At 37.1% G+C, this 23,767-nt stretch overlaps 1 protein-coding gene across 6 annotated transcripts in view; it reads right to left on the bottom strand.

Annotated features, from left to right (window-relative positions):
• LOC131531755 (utrophin-like) overlaps positions 1-23,767 on the bottom strand; it is a 248,003-nt gene that overhangs the window by 108,241 nt on the left and 115,995 nt on the right. The gene's annotated exons all lie outside the window — the stretch shown is intronic.

Below are 23,767 nucleotides of genomic sequence, written 5' to 3'. Positions count from 1 at the left end.
GTTCGTTGACGAGCTTTTTTCCCGACGAGATGAAGATGAGACGACAGTAAGGTCAATAAACTATAACTTTGACTATATCAATATGCAATTTCGTTGATGGAAAAAAGACTAGATTAAAATGTATTCCAAAAAATTAAAACTTTACCAAAAAACTCGTCAAAAAATTTTGACTTATTTTCGTCAAAAAAAGGTGACAAAATGTTATTGTGTACTGCATTACGTGAGCTCTCATGTATGCGGTTGCCAGATATCAAGAGTTCAAATCCCCAAAATCAGCGCGTCGCTCTTACAAGGATACATTTTCTGCACAATGTTTTGCTTATTTTTAGCAATCTGGCAACCATGCGCACATGCTCGCTCATTGCGGAAGCGCCGCCGCCGCCGATGATCTGAAAACACCGACAAACAAGCTAGAGCTTAGCGATCAAAATGAATGAATGAATGAATGAAGCATTTATATATCGCTTTATTGTGTATTGCTATACACCCAAAGCGCTTTACAATCATATAGGGGGTCTCTCCTCAACCACCACCAGTGTGCAGCATCCACTTGGATGATGCGACGGCAGCCACAGGACAACTGTGCCAGTGCGCTCACCGCACACCAGCTACAGGTGGAGAGGAGAGAGAGTCATAGAGCCAATTCAGTGGATGGGGATTATTGGGAAGCCATGATTGACAAGGGCCAGTGGAGGGAATTTGGCCAGGACACCTGGGTTAGACCCCTACTCTTTACGAGAAGTGCCATGGGATTTTTAATGATCACAGAGAGTCAGGACCTCGGTTTAACGTCTCATCCGAAAGAAAATGAAAGTGTTTCTCAGCTGGTGTGTGTTCTGTATTGTTTGCGATTGTGATCGCTGAATGAATGCACTTACTCAACCGCTGTTGTTTTAATAGAGAAATAGGTTATCGCAATTTGGAATTACTAGGAATTTTTCGTTTGTTTTACCAGTTTTCATAATGTAGACAGAGAGATTGTATAAGTCTTTGTTATTAATTTATATAATAAAAAAACTATAATAATCAGTACACTATAAGGTAAAATAAACCATGTATGAGTCCACATTCTATTGATTTGTGACAACAATCATTACGATTATAATTTTGAGCAAAAATAATTTATCAGTTTAACCATTATACAGCATGACAAAAATGTGACTTAGATTGACTAAAACCTGACTAAAATGCTCATAAATGCCTTAAACTTGACTAAGCAAAAACAGGACAAGGTTGACTAAATATGATAACTAAAATGTACATTGAGTAAGACTAAGATTAAATTAAAAATGCTAGCCAAAATTAATACTGCTGTACGGTTAATTAATAATAATATTATTGCTAAAATGTCAAGTTTTCATTTACTAAAACCATACTAAAATACTTCAGGTTTTCTTTGACTAAAACGTTGAGACTTTTACTGTGCGTTCACACCATACGTGACTTGCGCGAATAAATTGTGCTATTCGTGCGTAGTTGGACGCTTGACATTTTGAGTTTACTCGCTTCATTTGCGCATGAAATTCGCTTCACAACAGATGCGAATTCGCATCAAGGAGGGGCTTCTGCCAGGCGGCTCCAGTCTCATTACTGGTCCAATCACAAATAACTATTTTTTACTATACTATTGTGAGTGTATTTGCAATAGGATATAATTAGAATGTACAAATGTTTGCCATAAGTAGCCTATTCTAGTCTTAACATAGAAATAATATTTTTATGTAACAAATAGGCTATAAATTATAATTTACCATGTTGTGCACAAAGTAACACACCAAGCACACCTTTTTATTCCTGTTTCTATAAAAGTACGAAGATGCATCGTACAGCTCCAGGTATCCACATACAGCGACGATGATTTTGTCCTCCATTGTTGTTTCGGATTTCTGCCTCCCTCGCTACGTCGTAATCACGTCACTACTAGAGCAAGCTCCTAATTGGTTAACGCGGCACGAATTTTCGCCAAAGTTCAGATTTTTCAACTCGCCCGAAACACTCAATTCGCGTCGCCTCATTCGTGCGAATCGTGCCGCAGGATGTCTATTTGCATCTTTGCATTGACTTAGCATGTAAACCACTTGCGCTTAACGCTTCATTCGCGTCTGAACGTACCATTAGTCGACTAAAACTTGACTAAAGCCAAATAGGATAAGGTTGACTAAATATGATAAAAATTAACAAGGACATTTAACACGGGACTAAGACTAAGACTAAAATTGAAAATAGATGACAAAATTAACACTAATTGTAACATAATACAGCAGCAAAGTGAAATATTGCAGAAAGTCACTATTGCAGCAAAATACACATCAATAAATTTGCTGATATTTATTGCAGTGACATTAATGACATGTTGCATACTGTAATTAATTACAGCAACATGATGCAAAGCAATTAATTGTTAATAATGTGACTTACTGCAGTGATACTCATGGCATTTTGCTGATATTGTCACTAATTACAGCAACACACATAGCAATAGACTGCAGATATTGTGACTTGTTGCAGTGACATGTTAAGTACATATTGCAAAAATTTGTCACTAATTACCAAAACACACACAACACAGTTCCATGTTACTGACATACTGTATATAGTGACATCGCAAATATGGGAATTGCTGTATAGACATGTATAGTATAGCAACAAATTGCATGCATTGCAACATGAAGACATTCTGCAGATATCACTCACTACAGGTACATTTTTAGGGACATATATTACAGATATTGCGACTTGCAACATGCCACAGATTCAGTGATCATACATTGTGACATATTGTAGTCATTGGAGCTTATTGCAGTGATATACAGTGACTGCAGATGTCACTAATTACCGAAACGTCCATAGCAATACATATTTGTGATATTGTGACTTATTGCAGTGGCTTTGCAGATTCTGTAACTTATTGCAGTGGCATACATAGTGACATATTGCGAATATTACAACATTGTAGTGACATATAATGAAACATTACAAATATTGCAACTCACTGCAGAGATACAGTATATGCAGCATATCAACAAACTGTATGTATTGCAATCCATGGAGAATTTCTGCAGACTAGGAATATATTGCAGATATTGTGACTTACTACAGCAACATATTATTAGCGGTGATGCACAAAGTGACATAACACTGATATTTGCAACTTGTTGCATTTTATGCCTTACTGCAGCAACATATTGTAACCTATTGGAGATGCAACTTTATGCAGTGATATGCATCCAAATACTGCAGATATTGCACCTTACTGTAACAACATATTTTGCAACACTGTAAACATAGTGAATTTTTGCAGCAATATACAGCCAAATACTGCAGATGTTGTAATTTATTAGCAAAACATATTGTAGCAAAACATATGGAAACATTTAATATTTATCATAGCAACATCTTATCTGACACTGCAGATATAGTGACTTATTGCAGTGACGTATAACAACCATGTACGTAGATATTATGCCTTATTGTAGCAACATATATTGCAACATTGCAGACATTGCAACTTATCTGCAGTATGTTGCTGCATATGACAGTAATATTCAGTTTATAGCAATTGTAGTAACATATTGTGGCATATTGTGGAATGTCAATTTTATCATAGAACTATAGCTACAGTATGTATAGACAAACTGTAGATATTGCAGCATATGCAGATATATTGCAGATATTGTGTTCTAAAGCATGGACATAGTGCAGATTTCAGAACACATATTTTAGAGGTTAACATATTTGTTAACATACAGATACTGTTAACATATTGGTGCAAATATAGAGACAAGTTGTAGGTATTGCAGCAAACGCTGTAAAATGCATCATCCAGATGAATAGACGTGCGATGGACGTGTGCTATCAGTGAAGTGCTCTTCTCTCAGATGTCTGGGTTGTGACTGAAACAAGTCTATGACTCACTCAAATACTCCACCAAATGTTCAATCACTCTCTCATATTTCTGTCTTTCACATTTTTGCTTTTGTATTTGTCACCAATATCTCACTTTTCCTTTAGATATCACCACCTATTCCTTTCTCTGCATGTCTCTGAGTTAAACAGCCTCGTTCAGAGTGTGTGTGTGTGTGTGTGTGTGTGTGTGTGTGTGTGTGTGTGTGTGCGCGTGTTTTATGCTTCCTTTGAAATTCATAACGTACATATGGGCATTTCTTGGCTTGTCTAAATACATAAAGTCAGCGTGTCAGGGGCCATGTGGTCCGAACTTACACGCGTGCAGCCTACAGCAGCCAGGAGCAAAGACAGAAGACAATTCTGAATATTCATAAGCAAATCCCTTTGAAGTGCCTTTACTTCATTAGCGCATTTACATAATGAATATCCAGCGTGGCACGTTTGATGTGCGCAAAGTCGCATGTGTGTGAGTGTAAACAAACCCTGCTGGATTACAATCAAATCAGGATATGAATATGTGTAACACATAATAGTTCATGAGTTATTACATGAGAATGTTTGTTTACGCAAACAAAAGTAAAGCAGATGATTACAACAACTGAGAATCAGGCTGCAGTTGAAATAAACATCCAGAAACACCGAAGCTCGGTGGGAATGCGTCAAAACACTGGCTGGAGAATAATACTAAACTGGTTGAAAGCAGAGAGAGGGGTGAAATCAGAGGGTGATGGGCGAACGGAAACATGAGGGAAATATTTCACAGCTCTGGGAATTATGGGAAGAGAGTCACAGGGAGAAATGATAACGCAAAGTTTGCGCCGAGAAGTGCGGTTTGACTCACGGAAACTCAAACCATGTTTCAACATGGCTACTGTTTCATGAACGCTTTGACATTATTAGGAAGGCATGTCTACATGCACCTTTACACTACATCACAAACACACACACTTACTTTGATCTTGTAAGCTGTGATGGAGCAGATTTCTGTGCAGGCACTTCTAACAAACATCTGAGTCCAGTCCACATCTGCACCTCACTGATAATGGTGGGGGTGAGTGTTAGTGTGAGTGTGTGTGTGTGTGTGTGCGCGAGTAGCTGGTGGACAAATGTCCCTAAATGTTAGCTAAATCTGACAAAACCTCCCTTTAAAGGTGCCATAGAATGCATTGATACAATATTTTAAATTGTTCTCTGATATCTACATAGAAGGTACGTAGCTTAGGTAAGGGCAAAAATTCTCCAGAAACAGTTTTACATGTGCATTTACAACCCTAGGATTTCTCCCTAGAATGAAACGGTCTGTTATTGGCTTATTTGGAAGGCTCATGAATAATAATGTTGAGCTCTGCTCTGATTGGCTGTTTCACAGTGCGGCTCATTTCAGTAGCTCACAGCAGGAAGGAAACAAAGGGAAAATATATATTTCGATACTTTCTCTCGCAGTTATATCATCGGGTAATTATATGTATATAAAATGCGGGCATCAGGGAGCCGCTATTAATATGCTGGGCATTGAGACTGCTTTCAAATGCACGATCGCTTTTAACTTTCACTTTCGAGATTCGCGATCGCACGTACTCTGCTTATACTATGGAGCGGCAGTACTAACCACACATTTTACAGGATCGGATGCTTGTCAGTGGTGCTCAGGATCTGTAAATCATTCACCATCATCCTCAGTCATCTCTCTTTACTCTGTTTATGTGGTAAGTGAAATCTTATGTACTGTAATGTAACAGGCTACAGTTAGCAAGGAGCTAACCATGTCCCTTTAGTGGCTTGTGTTATTTTTATTAGACCGCGTTATTTGCTTTCCATGCCTTTCTGAATACAGACACCAACCCATCCCTGCACTTCACATCCCCTGCACAGCCTGGAACATAACATTTATTTCCATGATCTGCTATTTTCACTGTTGTCCTCGCTTATTTCTTCACAATACCTGCAGAATTTCAGATGATTTGGCTGTGTAGGCCCAGCTGGCCTAGAACATGGGCGTGTATATGCAAATGTTGGGGGCGTAACTATTAGTGATCCCGACTGTAACGTCACAGTCGGTGTTATGTTCTGATTTGCCTATTTTTCACCAAACCAAGACATTTTTATAATTTACACATATTTATAAGAAGTAAAGTTTGTGTTGACATTATTGTAATATTTGTATATTTAATTGTGATTGGTCTGTCCTTTTTAACATTGTGGCACATAAACCAAATAATGTGTTGGTTCTCATCCACAGATCTCAGAAAACAATGTGTGCTGTGTGTCATGACCATGGCTCTGATGCACATTTCATTTAACCACAGAACCACAGTCTATAACCTTAAAATACCTAAAACAAACACTGGTCCTGCAGCAGCCTGTTATTTCCTTCAAGAAATGCCAAGTAAACTGGACTTTTTTCCACATCTTTCACTGGTGTGTGACTAAACTATATGAACCAAACATGACTTCACCAGCAACAGCAGATGGTTACATATGCTCAACACAATCTATCAGTTATCCATCTGTAAGAGTCTAGAGCTGCTGATGTTTCTGTTTGATTGCAAGCGCACGACACTTTCAGAGGCCCTGTCCTTAAATAAACCAGCCATGAAGAATAAGAGGCCTTTACGCTTTTAATAAGAGAGCTGCAGTACACTTTTATATAATAAATAAATAAATAAATAAAATAAATAAATAAAAGCAAGACTATTGTTAGAGTTACTTATTTGAGGTAATGACGTGTTCCAGCATTCACTAAACACTGATAAACTATTCAAAAGGTTTTACATGAACTGGTATAACCTCTTAGCCTTAGCAACTGAACATTATGTATTAATTTTTTAAGAAGTTAGTCTGAACAAAGCTCTTTTATATTTGGATACAATAATCCAAAGAATTCACACAGACCAAAAACAATTTCGCACATCAGAAGACCTTCTCTCTAAATATATGAACCTATGTGTGTGTGTATTATGTGTATTATATATATATATATATATATAAGTACACACACACAAATATAATTTAATACCAGTAAACAAACAAACTCCTTTATTGTTTTTGTTTGGATGTTGTTTGTGTGCTATAGTTGCAAAACAAATAGAAATATAGTCAGCATTATGATTTGAATGTTGAATGCTCCTCTGCATATTTTAGCATCTATTATTTCTCTCAGTGTTTTGTTCTATCATTATTCCACAGCAGTGCTTCTCAAACATTTTAGGCCAATACCACCTTTGATCCAAATAAGCATTAACAATCATGTTCCTCTTATCAACACTGAGCAAAACCGACATCTCTGAGCGCAGCTTTAAGGCCTGTGTGAGCAGCATAATGCCATGTTAGTGTAATAATGTACAAATTAATATCAATGTTCCTGGAGTCAATCTAAATCATGGCTGTAAGACCCTCATCAGTCCCTTGATGGATCTGTGGAGGGACCCTACACGAGCAGCATCTAAAACACACACCATAACCACAATAACAGCATTTATAATAGCAAATATTACAAAGCAACCACATGTGTTCGTTTTTTGCAGTCCAATTGGGATGCATCAATAATACATATATTGTGGAATTTGGTGCAGTGTAGTCTATTTCACAACGTCTCTCGTCTATCTAGAAGCGCTTGAACTGCTGTCAGAACGGCTGCATTATAGATGTGCTCAAAACTGAGAGCTGAATGCAGCGTTCCAGCGAGTCAGAAAGCAGATGTCTACAAATCCAGCATTGAGACGTCTACTTCCAGCAAACAGAATAAACCCCACCCTTTTCACATCACATGCACCCAAAACTCTTTTAAAGGTGTAGTTCACGTAAAAATGAAAATTTTTTGAAAATGTCCTCACCTCCAGACTACAAGACGTAGATGAGTATGTTTCTTCATCAGATTTGGAGAAATGTAGCATTGGATCACTTGTTCACCAACGGATGCTCTGCAGTGAATGGGTGCCGTCAGAATGAGAGTTCAAACACTGATAAAAACATCACAATAATCCACAAGTAATTCAAAGTAGTCCATCAACTAAAGCGGCAGGTTCGTAAGAAACAAATCCATCATTAAGACCTTTAAACTTTAAACCATTGCTTCTGGCTAAAATATGAATCCATAATCAATAATATTGCTTTTTCCAGTGAAAAAGTAATCTCGCCTGAATCAGGAGAGAAACCTGCACAGATCAAGCACCGTTTACAAGCCAAAACAGTCCAAAACAAATATATTGGTGGATTTTGATGTGAGAGACAACAGGAGATGGACTTTATCATATTACAGATTATGGACTGAAGCAACGGTTCAAAGTTAAAATGTCTTGATGGATTGATTTTTCACAAACACGCAATTTTTCCAATTCATAAGATGTTAACTGATGGACTGGAGTGGTGTGGATTATTGTGATGTTTTTATCAGCTATTTGGACTCTCATTCTGACGGCACCCATTCACTGCAGAGGATCCATTGCTGAGACACTGATGCAATGCTACATTTCTCCAAATCTGATGAAGAAACAAACTCATTTACATCTTGGATGGCCTGAGGGTGAGGACATTTACAGCAAATGTTCATTTTTGATTAACTATTCCATTAAAATTGTATTTAGATAAAACATTTAAAATAAAACAGAAAAATAATATAAAAAAATATATATACACACACTTGAATCATCTGTATATATTGTATATTTTCTCTGTGTCTATCAAATATCTGCACTGTGTACCACCCGAGGACATTCTGCTGGAGCTACTGCTATAGAGTCACTAAGAATGACAAATAAAATCCATAAAAAAAAAAAAGGAGTAATTCGGATAAATACGCACACGCATTTCTGATCAGACTGACAGTAATACGTTTCTCTGGCGGTTTCTCATTCAGCAGGACTGCTGATTTCTGTCGGTCTCTCTATCGTCCCGTCATCGCAGCGCTGCATTCCTCAGTAATAGCAGCTCACTCCTCCCTGCAGCACACTCTTATCAGACCAGTGTGATTTCCTCCCGCTCAATACACACAACGCTCACGGATACACCGTCAGTGCTACAACAAGTGCTTAGCTTAACTGTTATTGTTACTATAAAACAAAAGTAGAACTTACTATAAGAAATAATAATTGTGGTAATCATAGCATATAAGGAATAAAGAAAAACACTTGACATTAAAGAAAATGTTAGCTAAGTAAAATTAAAACATTAAATCACTAGGTACGCTACTGTTAAGGGTTTTAGGGCCGGTTGTTAAAGGGTTAGTTTGCCCATTTAAGACATGAAGTTGTATGCAATCCTTACCAGCACTATAGTGCATACACACTGACCCACCCTTTAGTCACCTCCCTGGTCAGAGTTCTGGCCGCTGGAAGTTTTTCAAGATAGTACTCCCGGTTAGTTTCCGGGGCCTCAAAACTGTGCGTTTTTACGTGAAAAAATTATGTGTGTTTCAAAGCTTGAATAATTTACATCACAAAAAACACGCCTGACAAAATTCATACCTCAGTTTTAATCGGCACTATTTTCTTTCCATTTCTATCAATCCGCTGCTGTCAACGTCAACAGTGCGCGTTCAGATCAGCTGTTGATAGTGCGACTCGCTGACAACATGTCTGACTACGAAACTTCTGATGACAAACCAATTTTAGCACAATGTCAGACGGAACAGATGATGATGAAAGTAATTTTCAGCTTGTTTACCGTACAGTTTAGACATTGGATCATAAAGTTAGTAAATAGAGCTTACCCGTGGTACTGGTACAGCAAAACTCTTTAAAATCATTTTTTCTTTTTCCTCCTTGGTTGGGGATGTAATCGTCTTCGCTGAAGTGAGAACTGCACACACGGAAATCCTTGATTCTCGATATTTTAGCTCCGCAGAGTAGCCGATGGCAACCAGCCAAAGCTGTCTCGTAGCTATATCCGAAACTGGAAAACGATGGAATCTGAACGGTGATCCCGGCACATTCTTGTGGTCACAGCCTGGGAATTTACAAGTTCGCACCATTGTTCATTTTCTACTTTTTATGTCGTTGTCATTCGATTGTGTAAACACTAGCTGATCTGAACGTGCGCACTGTTGACGTTGACAGCAGCGCGGATTGATAGAAATGGAAAGAAAATAGTGCCGATTAAAACTGAGGTATGAATTTTGTCAGGCGTGTTTTTTGTGATGTAAATTATTCAAGCTTTGAAACGCAAATACTTTTTTCACGTAAAAACGCACAGTTTTGAGGCCCCGGAAACTAACCGGGAGTACTATCTTGAAAAACTCTGACCAGGGAGGTGACTAAAGGGTGGGTCAGTGTGTATGCACTATAGTGCTGGTAAGGATTGCATACAACTTCATGTCTTAAATGGGCAAACTAACCCTTTAAGTCGTTTGTTTGATGATTAATTTTTGAAAGAAATTAATACTTTTATTTAATCAAGGACGATGGATCAAATCTGACAGTAAAGACATTTCAAATAAATGCTGCTCTTTTGAACTTTCTATGCATTAAAGAATCATGGAATGTAACAATTAAAAGCTAAAATAACCTCGGATCATGTTGATTTTAAAACAACAATGACTAATAACTGACATTGTAGTGCTGTAAAGGTCACCTGACTGATGCTGTTATTTCCTGTTAGAGGCAAATATCAGTGAAATGATAGAGATCTTCATTTGATGGACACTAATGAAAGATAACTCGTAGATCGTGACGAGCAGAGATCCTCTGATAGATCCGGACTAGCACTAACACACTAGTTTGACAGATGTGGTTTGTGGGTGTTTATGGAGCCGTGTGGGAACTTGAACAACTGAAATCAATAAACTTGCAGTATTTTCTGATGCAATGTAAATGTTTGGAGTAATGCTGCTGAAAATCCAGCGCGGCATCACAGGAATAAATGACATTTTACAATGAATTCACACAGAAAACAGCTATTTTAAATTTTAATAATATTTCACATTATTACTGATTTTGCTGCAATTGTGATCAAATTAATGCAGTCTTGGTGAACAGAAGAGACTTATTTTACAAACTTCTTAAATAATCCAAACTTTTGACCATTAGTTTGTCATCAGAAAGGTGCTTCACAGCCTATATTCAAACACACAATCCTCATTCTGATGTCAAACTGATCTTCCTCCAGGTGTCAGGACCCAGACGAGAAGATACGGCCTGAAACACTGCGACTCAATGGGATTTCTGGGTGGATTCAGTGCAGGAGACCAGAGGGACGTCTCAGAATCAGGTCAGAGTCTGACAGCTCAATACAGTCATAATATGTCTAGAGAGAAACACGTTTCGTACTCTCCTGATCTTTATAAACACAGGAAATCCTATGTTAAACCTAAAGCAGGTGTCGTGGGAAAGAGGCTTTTCCAAAACATTCCAGGGAAATCTGCTCATGCCAAACACACACACACACACACACACACACACACACAGCCTCACGTCTCACATCACATGATTCAAAGGACTGTTTTACAAAATGAAATAAAATAATGAAAAACAAACATGTTCAAGAGCATCTTTTGATGATATGAAAAAAACACTGTAATAATACGCAACATACAGTACACATTAAATATACCATGAAGCGTAGTTGCCTTTCTGCACAAAAAAATGTGCTTGTAAATTATATATAAAATTTACGTGCACAATTTTTGTAGTTTTTTTTAGTTAAAAAAAAAAAATTAACAATAATATATATATATATATATATATATATATATATATATATATATATATATATATATATCATTATTATATATCAAATCATTATTTAATCAAATAAATGTTGTTCTGTTTCAAATAAATGCATTTCCAGCACAACCGTTTTCAACATAAAATGTTTCTTGAGCAGCGAATCAACATTAAATTAATCAAAAGTGACAGCAAAAACATTTATTTTAAAAGTTTAATATTTATTTTTATTTAAATAATTTTTTAAAATAATTAAAAAATATAATTTGTTTTAATAAACACTGTTCACTTAAAGCTTTCCATTCAAAAAAGAATCTTACCAAAAAATAAAATAAAATAAATAAAAAGATAACTTTTCCCCCTAAAAAATAAGCAGCAACGGCCACAGACAATTCAGTTTTGCCATCACAAGAATAAATTATGCATTAAAAACATAAAATGGTTATTTTTACATAATAATATTTATAATTTATGATAATGCAGCCTTGGTGAGCAGAAGAGACTTCTAAAAAGCTTTTTTTTGCAAAAGCTGCACATTCATTTGTGATTTGCTACTGCTGATTTGTCTGCTTTATTACACTGGGCTGCTGGATTGTTTTCCAAATCTTCTAAGCATTTTCATCATTTAAACAATTAAAAGAATCATTAATGAACTGGAATCGGAACTGGAAGCAGATTTGTTAAATGAATGATTATTCTCCACTGAGAAACAAGCTGATGAGGGAATGAGAAGAGCAACCAGCAGCTACTGTAAATGACAGAGAAAGCGCTCACACACACACACACACACACACAGTCTCATGGGAGCAGACGGGTGGTGCGCTGGACATTTGTACAGCCAATCAGACGATAAGAAAGGGTTTCCACGACGACCAGAACAGAACATTTAAAATTCTTTCTGTCTCAAAGGGGAAAAGGCCAGAGATTACAGGAGAGGCTGTCCGACAATCACTCCTAAAACGAGAGAGAGAGAGAGAGAGAGAGACACCGAGACGGACTGGAGGTGAAGAGGACGGTCAAACTCAAGAGGCTAAATTTGGGCTTGAAGATCAAAATGATGAGACAGACTGATGGAAGCTGCTGTGAAACACAATCAGCAGCTCTCTGCACTCATTCATGATCCAGCCAAACTCATTCTCCACATCAGAGCGCTGTGTGTGTGTGTGTGTGTGTGTGTGTGTGTGTGTGTGTGTGTGTGTGTGTGTGTGTGTGTGAGTGTGTGTGTGTGTGTGTGTGCGACTGCTCCGCTGCAGTTTTATGCATCACTAAGTGCTGATCTATCCTTTCTGCGCGCAGACACATTAAACACAGCATCTGTGTGAGCATTAGATCACACTGACCTCAGACCTGCTGCTAAACTCACTTTATATCACCATTCAGATCAGCTAGACAGAGAAAGAGCGAGAGAGACGTACAGTATGTACATTGTTTTGCACCACATCATTGTCTTTGTGTCAGAAAAGATTCAAATGTTTTGGAAATGCAAATGCACAATTATTTGGCATGGCAATAAAGCATTAAACCTGAAAAAGCAAGTGTATCTAGTATATATTTATGTACAGTATGCATGTATGTATTTTCACAGACTATATGTATTTTTATTTTATTCAAGACTTTTTTTTTATTCTGAACTTTAAAATCATCTGATTTATTAATTATTTTTCAATTACAAATGCACATTTGATTTTTTTTTTAAAACAACAATTTAACAAATAATAATTTAAATTCTGATTGATAGTTTTTTTTACATTTCTGAATTTGAGGGAGAGGGACATTTGCATTTTGTATGTATATTTGCATTTATTTTATTCAAGATATATATATTATTTATTTATTTTTATTTTTTATTTTTAAATCTTTACTTTTTTTAAACGCTTCAGATTTTTTATCTGGCAGAATTTGAGAGAGGGATATTTTTATGGATGGATGGATGTATTTGTTCAGATTTGTATTCAGAATTTAAAATTTTCATGTTTTAAAATATTCATCAATTAAATTTACATTTGAGATTTTTTTTAAACACTTTTGCAATTAACTTTCCACATTTTTTTATTTTCTGAAATAAAACAAACAAACAAAAACTCAATGGAAGTCTACTTTTGCCTCTGAACCTTGGTATGCTGCACCAACAATGGGTAGTTACTAATTACAAGAATACTAATAGCAGTAGTTTATAATAACAACTTGAGAGAAGACGATTACATTTCATCAATAGCGGTTCACTTCTGTGAGTTATGACAGCTTTCATATCAGTTGTGAACCATGGAGGAGTTCAGATGAACCGCAGGACCCCAGACCACCTGCACATCAGAGTCTGCAAAAAACACTTTCACATCAAGCAATCTCTCAGACAGACAAGCCTTCAGACAACTGAGAGAGAGCGAGAGGTGCTAATGTACGAGAGAGAGAACTTAATGAACCTAATTAGCCGGTTTGGCTGAACGTTGGGATCCACGGTGCCTTTATGAACATGCCAAGAGACAAAACCCAAATGAGATTACCCAACAAACAGCAGCTGCTGGATCTGGACGCGAGCGAGGGGGAGCTGTGGGCGAGCGGGAGGAAAGCGTTCCTAATGGCCGGCACATTACTGAAAGTGCTGAGAATTCATAAGTTCGGTGGGATTTGCAGTGCAGTTTGACATATTATCAGCACGTTAGAAACGCAGCTAGAAAGAGAGGAGGAGCAGATGGGAAGAGCGAGACTTTTTCAGGAAACAAACAGCTTTGTCATAAAAACACACACCGTCACATGACAGCGGGCTGCTGGGAAGCCGTCGTCATGACACCAGAGGTATCAGATGCGCTGAGCACAAGGTCAGGTGATGGGTTTGTGATCACTTCTCGTTGAGTGCGGTCAGCAATCTTCCCTCAAATACTGTTACAGTGCATCTAGAGGGAGGAAACTCTCTCTCTCTGCTCCATTAGACAGCAAATGGACTAAATGTGCTTTATGTAGCTGATCTGCTTTTACATCTAAATGCATTAAAAATCAATGACGCACGCTCACAAAGAAAGCCTACTGAGTTCAATTTCAATAACATCTGCATGCGTCTGTGTCAGTGCTAACACTTTGCAGAAGTACCGCCCATCTGCTAATTCACTTCACAACACAACAAGAGCACTCGGGAGAATTTATTAAACACAACTTTACGTCTGGTGGAAAATAAATACTAGGAGTCACATGATTTATTCAATGTATCGATTAAACATTCTGCAGATTCATATGCAACAAATTTAAAAAGTATATATATATTTTTTTCTAGGATTAAACCACTATTTTGCTGGTGATTATTATGATTATTTTTGCAACTTGATCTGAAATTTTCATATGCGTTTCTTCTGGTTTTTTTTCGTATTCGTCATCCTTTCCTATCAAAATGCTTGCTGCGGATGCAAAAACGCAGAAAATCGAACCTGATCTGAATTTTTTATGATGGACGAAATTTTCGGACGCAGTGTAAACGTGATTGACACAACATGAGGTCGTATTCATTTTTTAATGTACAAAAATTTCGGACTCTGAGTGCAATGACCTTTAAAGTTTAAACATTTAAAGGAAGACAGGAAAAAAAAATGTTTATACATATAAACAATTTCTAACTGCACAATTTGTGTTCAAAGCTTTTATATGATAAGAGAAACATTTAGAAGATTATTATTATTATTATTTTTTTTTTTTTATAAATCAATAATTCAAACTGCACAATTTTTCCTTGCACAATGTGTTATGGACGATGTTGAAATTCTATGCTATTTTGTCTACATAAATGAAAAATAAAACACTGTAAAGTAAAAAAAAAAAAAAGTAAATTTTGGTTATCACAACAGTGTAATGTAAATGAAAACTGGATGTTTTATATGTATATAGTGTGTATATATACACTAATAGTCAAAATATTTTTTATGATTTTTAAAGAAGTCTCTTCAGCTCACCAAGCCTGCATTTATTTGGTCCAAAGTACAGTAAAAACAGTAAACTTTTGAAATAGTGTTTCTTGAGCAGCCAATCAGCATATTAGAATGATTTCTGAAGGATCATGTGACACTGAAGACTGGAGTAATGATGCTGGCAATTCAGATTTGATCACAGGAATAGATAACATTTTAAAATAAATTCACATAGAAAGCATATTTTATATATATAATTTTTTTTTTTCCTATTGATTCGCAGCAACTATATTATGACATATACCACTATTATGGCATAAAATCTCTCAAGGAAACCATCACAAGGAAACACAGCAGCTGGAGCAGTGCATGTATGTCATGCTACATGTGATATGGTTTTTGTGGAGTGTGATAGAGATGTGATCTAGCGGGTCACTTAACCACACTGACACTAACACACACTTTAAATCACGGCTGAGGACCAGATGCTGTCACATTGCCACAAGGTCTCTCTCCGCCTCTGATATACTGCCTGTCTGCCTCTATCTCTCCGCCTCTCAGAGGTGAAGGCTTCCGGGTAAACAGACACATTTAGAGAAACACAAAAAGCTCACATGGAGAGAAACAGAGATGAATGAGGCACAGGAAAAGACTTTAAGGTCAGACTGAATGGGTAGCCTAAAATATAAGCACCATCAAAAGAACTAAAGCTGAAAGAAATGAACCAAACACATTAGAAGGTCACGAATGACAGAAAGATGACTTCTGAAAGACAAAACCTGCTAGTTTTGAACTTAATTCCACCTCTCATGGACAGAGAGCTATTTATTTCCTAAATAAATGTCATGGTCTTATTGTGCATGATTTGAGCAGACTCCTAACCCTAAATGTTAAACTTTGGCCTGCAACTTGTTCCACAACGTTTGTGCTTTAGACAAAAATGGTACCTCAATGCAGCAGTTACTTTTCTAAATCATAAGACCTTTGGCCAGTTTTGACGGAAGGTGGATAACAAAATGAACAGAAAAAATAAATAAATAAATAAATTATAATAATAAGAGTGGTTGACTGATATACAGTAAGGCCAATATATGGGCCAATATTTGCCATTTTTAAATTATCTGCTTTTTCTGTTTGGCCAAGTACACTGTAAAAAAAGAAAAAGAAAAGTTGAGCCAACTTAAAGTTAAGGCAACCAGCTTCAGCAGATTTTTGAGTTTTCTCAACTTGACGTTTTAAGTTTGTACAACAAAAATTTGAGAATCTCCCACAAAAATGAGTTGAGCAAACTCAAAAACCTGCTGAAGCTGGTTGCCCTAAAATTGTAAGTTGGCTCAACTTTTTTTTTTTTTTTTTTTTTTTTTTTTACAGTGTAGCTTCAGAAGCAGCTTTTATTTTCTCAAGGAAGGGACTTTTATTTGTTATGCATTATAATTATTAATAATGTGCGTTGTAATATTTTATCTTATAAATGATTAGAACCAAATTTAAAATGCATAGTGTAACAATTAATTGATAAGTGTTATAATGTATTAACTGTGATTACAATTATTCATTCAATTATAAGGTGCATTATAAGGCATAATTAATGCATTACAACTACTTTTATAATGCATTATACATAAAGGCTACCATTACTTCTAAATTAGTAAATGTGTCAAATAAATCAAAATTTCATTGCAGCAATGCATGTTGTGTTATTCAACAAATCAGTTTTATATCAGCCACCTTGTCTTCTAAAATAATGGTACTGGCCATCAAAAAAAAAAAAAAAATCCATATTGGCTAATCACTAATATATATAGACTGATATTGAAGAAGGGTCTAGTAAGAACCCACTCAAAACATTTTCTTCTCCTGGCTTTGATGTTACAAGAAATAACGAAACTGAAAATATATTAACCACCAAAAATGAAATAAACTGACTACATAGAGCTGATATAAACCAGAGGGGGAAAAAAATGAAAAAGCGAAACACATGTGATATGAATGTGACAAGATCTGAGTTCTGAATGTGTAGTTATTCTGTCACCTGATCTGGTCTGTTTTGATTTGTCTTTGATCCTCCCTCACTAGGGGACGAGATGTGTCACTTCCCCGAATCTCCTGCTCCTCCTCAGAAAACTCACAGACAGAAATAAACCGCAAACATTCCTGGAAGTTTCCGCAGTCACTCTGCATTCATTATCTCATCTCACCACGTCGGCAAATGTGACGACAAATTACAGTGAAATTCTCAGTCGCCCCTCTGACAAACGTGCTGTGATTTAATGAAGCAACTCAACCCCTGTGTGCACTTGTGAGTCTGAGTCTTTTAAAAAAACTAGCATGCTGCTTGCCCAACATGTGAAAAATCGATAAAGAGGATGTTGCTAAACTCTGCAACTAATTTAGGTTATTTTAATGAGCAGGCATAATTAAGGCCAATGGTGATAATGTTAAAATGGCCTAAAATGAGCTAACTAATTGTCTTGATGTACGTTTAACATCACTGCTGATTTTCTATTAGTCAGTGAGGCTAATGCATGAATATCACAATCCAGTTTGTTGTGCTCAGTGTTGTCAGATGTGTATAGCTGAGCTGTGCCTAAAGGACTTGAAAACATGTTAAAACATCCACTGAAATATCTTCAGCAGATCAAGTGTGCTATTGTATCTGAGTGAACTGGTGTTCAGAGTGTATTTTACTGTGAGAAGTCAAGCTGATTTCTGTGTTTAGAGCCTCAGTGTGAGCGTAACATTAACATTAAAGGGGTCCTATTATGCTCTTTTACAAAGTCTTGATTTTGTACTAGAACATGCTCTCATGCTTGGTGGTTCGAAAATTGCATTATTTTTCACATAATTTACATTATTACAATACCTTTCTCCCCAGCCTGGCACAAACGGCTCGATTAGTTCCGGGTTTGATGAAGACCCGCCTTCCGAAAAACAAAATGTGTTGTGATTGGTTAGCTGTCCCAGTGCGTTGTGATTGGCGAACAGCTTAGATGGTGTTTCAGTACTGCCCCGCCCCTTGCCAAAGCAGCAAGTTCGTCAATATTGCTATATCAATTCAGAAACCGAGAATATTGAGGATCGTGCAGAACCTTGGCACGCACGGATATTGCAAGACATATTAAAGTGGTAACGTTATTGTTGTTGTTTTTTGGCTGAATCACGTTTTAGATAGGATATCAACAACTGCTTAAAAATAACTGCATTTAATATGTACAGATATTATGCTAATATGTATTATGTTTATTGTTCTTTAATTCCAACATTATAACATGAATTGCAGTGAAACTGTTATACAGTTGAATTTATTTATACCATAGTCTCACAGAGTTACACTATTTGTAGCAGCATATTTATGCAAATTAATTCTCTGCCAGCAGGAGGCGCTGTTGGAGTAGAGAGCGCGGTTTCCCCGGTAACGCTGCAACATGCAAGATGAAATAAATACAGAAATACAGTGATATAAAAACACCAGCACCGGGTTTCGATTTTGAAATGTGAAGTGCTCAGGCGGGATTTATTTTAATGATATTCTAATGGGCCGCTTTGTGATGTCACAAACACCGGAAAACAACTTTGTAGTTCTTGAAAAGGGAATTTTTAAAAAACTAAATATCTCCCTTTGGACTTTGAGATTTGTAACTTTGTAGATCTTTTTATGCCCAAACATACACACACTACACACTGACTAAAATTCAAAAAGTGAAAACGCATAATATAATATAGACTATAATGGTGAAGGGCTTTGGTGTATAACTGCAAAATTGTACTTGAGGACAAAGTCAATTATTTAATCACCGAGGGAATTCACAAAGAGACTGCACAGCAGAAGCAATGTGTAACACACAAATCATATTTTCCATCACACTCCACAGCGGTTATTTAAAGAGACTCAAGGTATCTAATGGTCCTCGATCCTTTGATATAAGACTTCATTGTTTTATGAAAACATAAATTAACATTCAAAACTCAGAAGTTCCTTCATTTATTGAATTGGACTCATTCTGAATGTCTGCAACTTTTGATATCAGACAGATCTGGTGGTGTTTAGCGCCTACAGCTCTGCAGATCTCCCCGATATATCTAATTCTTAAAAACAAACTCAAGTTTATTTGACCATTTTAATCTGATCTGAACAGATTGGGTTTCTTACATCTTGAAAAGCACAAAAAAAAAAAAAAAAGTTCATTTAGTTCATACTTTCTTTGGATCAAAAACACACAAGTGCACCTCAGGGGGAAATATATATATATATATATATATATATATAGACCTGCAACTAAAATAGTTCTCCAAACCTCATCCTCCATAACATCATTAGGAGTAACTAAGAGGCCAGTTATTAAACTCTCTTTCGTTTGCCCTGATCTGACCTGATCTGATCAAACATTTTAATAAGTCTGTTTTAACATCAGTGGAATATTCTGCTGTGAGTGAGCTAATTAGCGTCATGAGTGTCTGCTCTATGATATTTTAATGAGCTGCGGTTATGCAAGGGCCACCATCACATCATATTACACATTCCAGTGTGTTAATATAACAAGATTGCTTTACGGAAAAGCAGAAAGAGCTGCTGGTTACCATGGCAATGTTTTCATTATGATGTCATGGTGAATCTAACTGTTGCATCATCAGGAAGGGACATTCAAATAGATCAGAAGAGAAAAGATTGTGAAACAGCTCAGTTGAAGCAGAACAGTCATCTGACCTGAGTGGAAAATAAACCCCAAACTAAATCAGAGAACTAGTCTTCAACTAACACACAGAGTCCCCAATAACCAAGCTAATTTGAATGCATGGCCGAAATGTATAATGTTTCCAAATTGATACAGCAAAGGAATTTCATTCGACATTAAACAGCTTTCTCAGTTAGGGATGTGCATAACTGAGGCCAATGTGATACACATCTCGATGCATAGCCAATGATACGTTACATTAAAGATACATTATATGAAGCAGCTACCGATGCGATATGATACGATTCACCCCATTACGATGCAGGGTGATCCGATTTTGATTAGATTCAATGCAATGCGATTCAAATGGAAAAAAAAAAGAAAAGCTATGTAATTCAATATGGTACAGATAGTTTGCTTTTATTTCTTTGGTTCAGACAGACAGCAAATCAAATTAACTTAAGTGCCTTCTGACTTCTAACGGCTCGGTCTCCATACTGTTGTGACGTGTCATATTCACGTAGTACCAGTGATGATGAGAGTCAATCTACATATAAAATATTGGTCAATTTCTAAATAATAAAAGTATATCACATCTACTAATATAAATAGTTTTTTTTACCAATGCAAATGTGTTAAAAACGATGCATCGCTTTACACAAATGTCAACTTGTATCTGATGCACACTTTTTTAAATCGATGCATCACATCGTTAACTTTTATGCTGATGCATCGATGTGAATCGGTAAATCTTACCATCCCTTTTCTCAATGCATTTAAAGCCGCAGTGTGTCATTTTTTCCACTAGTAGTGACACAAAATACAACAAACATGCTTCCCAAACACTCCCAGATCATCCAGATAGCTCCACCCCCAATCTCACTGCATTGGCAGAGACAGAAGCTGACATGTCAGGCCACTCCAACAAACAGAATATTTTGAAAGCTCTCTAATAACACTGTTTACATTCGGCTATATTGAATTTGAAAGTGAACATGCTGTGCGGCGTCAATGATGAGCAAATTTATTTAACATCCCAAATATAACATTATCTCAAAGTATGATTGCCACCTATGCATGTACTAGTTCAAAAACAGAAACTAAGCTGGTAGTATACATGTTTGTGTGTGTGTGTTCTTGTCTTGCAAGAGACTGCAGTTGAACAACATCTAATCAAAGATCAGCTTGCTTGTATCTGCCACTCCACCTTGAGCAGAACACTATCGAACTGACCTTGAATAAGTAGGATGGATTATCTGAATGCAAACGCTCTTAGTGATTAGATAGAAAGAGCGTGTGTGTGTATTTCAGAGGAAGCAACATTATTATAAGCGGCAATTTGCACTCTTCCAAAACACTGCCAATGCCATTAAAAAGTTTTTTCAGTAAGTTTAAAACCATTGAGATTGAGAAAATCGGAGAGAAAGAAAATGATGTACCAAACAACACTCCGGGGCATAACAGTGTCTTCCTAATGATTGTAAGAATGGGGGAGAGAGAGTGACAGGGAAGGCCAAAAAATAGAGACAGACTGAGAGAGAAAAAGAGTACCTGTCACACAAAACCTTCATTGCTTCTGGATGCCAGTTCCAAGAAAGCAGTATGTGTAGGAATATTTTTGCAAGAGAAAATTCAATTCAAAATACATCTTTGAGCTATTTCCTCAGTCTATTCAGAGATATATGAAAGTGTGTGCATGATGTGTGCATTGTGTATGGCGTGTGTGTGTGTGGAAAGAGGATGTATTCTAGTCAATTGTATTCAGCCTCAAAAAAAGGACGAAATGAGAAGGGTTTTATGACAGCAAGCTCCCATGATGCACCAATGAGTGACACAGTAGTAGAGTGCGTTCAGAACTCTTGATTAGACTCCCTCTCAACAGGCCTTGACATCTCTCTAAATATATACACCACACACACCAGCTCCTGCAGTACAGACCCTCGGGACTCTTTACTGAAGTCTATTCACAATGATATCATACTTTAGATTAAAAATACCATCTCATAACCAACCAAAATAATACTTTACATGAGTATGTTGGGCATTTATTGGGTGGGAAATGGGGAAGTAGAAGTAAAGGATGTGGAAGAAAGAAGTAAAGGCAAAGGGGGATGAAGTACAGAAGATGTAAAGCTGACAAACAAATGCATCAGGAGTTGTGTATTATGGAATGCAGAGTAAAGAGAGATAAAATTAGAGACGACAATGGTAGAGCTAGACAGAGTCAACAGAGTTATAAGTAGAGACACCGGAGATAGAGAAGGTGGTGTCAAACTCTGCTCATGGAAAACCACAGTCCTAAAGAGTTTTGCTCCAACCGTCATTATCATGCAAACCTGAGCATCTTGATTGATGCATGAAGGTGGCCCTACTGGAGCAGAGTTTGACACCCGTGAGCTGGGAGCAAACAAAGGCAAACTCAGAAGTCGAATGTACAGAGATCAGAATTAAGAGTAAATATACAGAGTTACTTAGAGACAGAAAGAGCAGAGACATAGGAAAAACTAGATGTTAGACAGAAGTATAGCTAGAGGCTGAGCTAGAGGTTCAATCAGCATAGATGAAGACTCAGAAGAGATAGAGTGAGCAGAGGAAAAGTCAGCAAACTTTCGGACAGGTAAGTAAAAGCCCTCCAGGAACAGGACTGGAAACTCCTGATCTAAAGGAAGAAAAGTCAGCAGAGGTAGATTAGGTAAAAAGTACAGATAGAGTAAGCAGAGGCAGAGGTACACCATCAGCAGGAAGGTCAGAAGAGGAAGAGCTACAATAGAGGCAAATTCAGTAGAGTCACACCTTGAAGTACAGTAATCGTCAGAGACACAGAAGTTAGAAGGAGACCCAGTAGAGTTAGGGTGATTAACAGAAGTAGAGTTAGAGGAGGTAGAGCTAAAAGGGACGGTCATCAGTACAGGTATTTGTAAGGCCAGAAGTAGAAGTAGAGCATGAGTGTCTAAATCTGCTCAAGGAGGGCCAACATCGTGCAGAATTTAGCTCCAGCCTGCCCCAAAACACTTGTCTGGAAGTTTCTAGCAATCCTGAAGACCTTGACTATTTGGTTCTTATGCCATGGTCTGTCTGAATACTGGATTCTGATTGGCTGGCAGGTGTTGATTAAATTCGTTGAACCGCACAGGTAGTTCCAGGTCAGTTTAATCACGTTCTATATTAATGTGCTTTCTATAAACATTGGTAACCATAGTAACATACAGTTAGAGTTGAATAGTACTACAGATGAAAATAACCGTCATTTTGATCGTTCCGGTCAAATATTGCAGCGCAAATATTAACATCTTTAATATGCGAATGCTGGGAAAAGACCATGGCATAAACGGGATAATCAACGGCTAGCTGTGCATTAAACGATTTGAATGCACTGCGGAGGCTGCGCGTCGCGGTGGTTCTTCACCTCCACATCGTGCATTCAAATCGTTTAATGCACAGCTAGCCGTTGATTATCTCTTACATGTGTGTTTGGAGCTAAACTCTGCAGGATAGTGGCCCTCCAGAAGCAGAACTACAAGTAGAGTTATCAGACTATTTGGATGGGACAGGAAACTATCTATCCATTCTCCAAATCGCTCGTCCTACATAGGGTCATGGGGATGCTGGATCCTATCTCAGCAATTTGGGGCGAAGGCAG

This window comes from Onychostoma macrolepis, chromosome 23 (assembly GCF_012432095.1).
Source record: "Onychostoma macrolepis isolate SWU-2019 chromosome 23, ASM1243209v1, whole genome shotgun sequence".
In the NCBI taxonomy this organism is placed as follows: Eukaryota; Metazoa; Chordata; class Actinopteri; order Cypriniformes; family Cyprinidae; genus Onychostoma; species Onychostoma macrolepis.
Note: the sequence above shows the minus strand (reverse complement) of the source record. Positions and strands in the feature narration are given on the sequence as shown.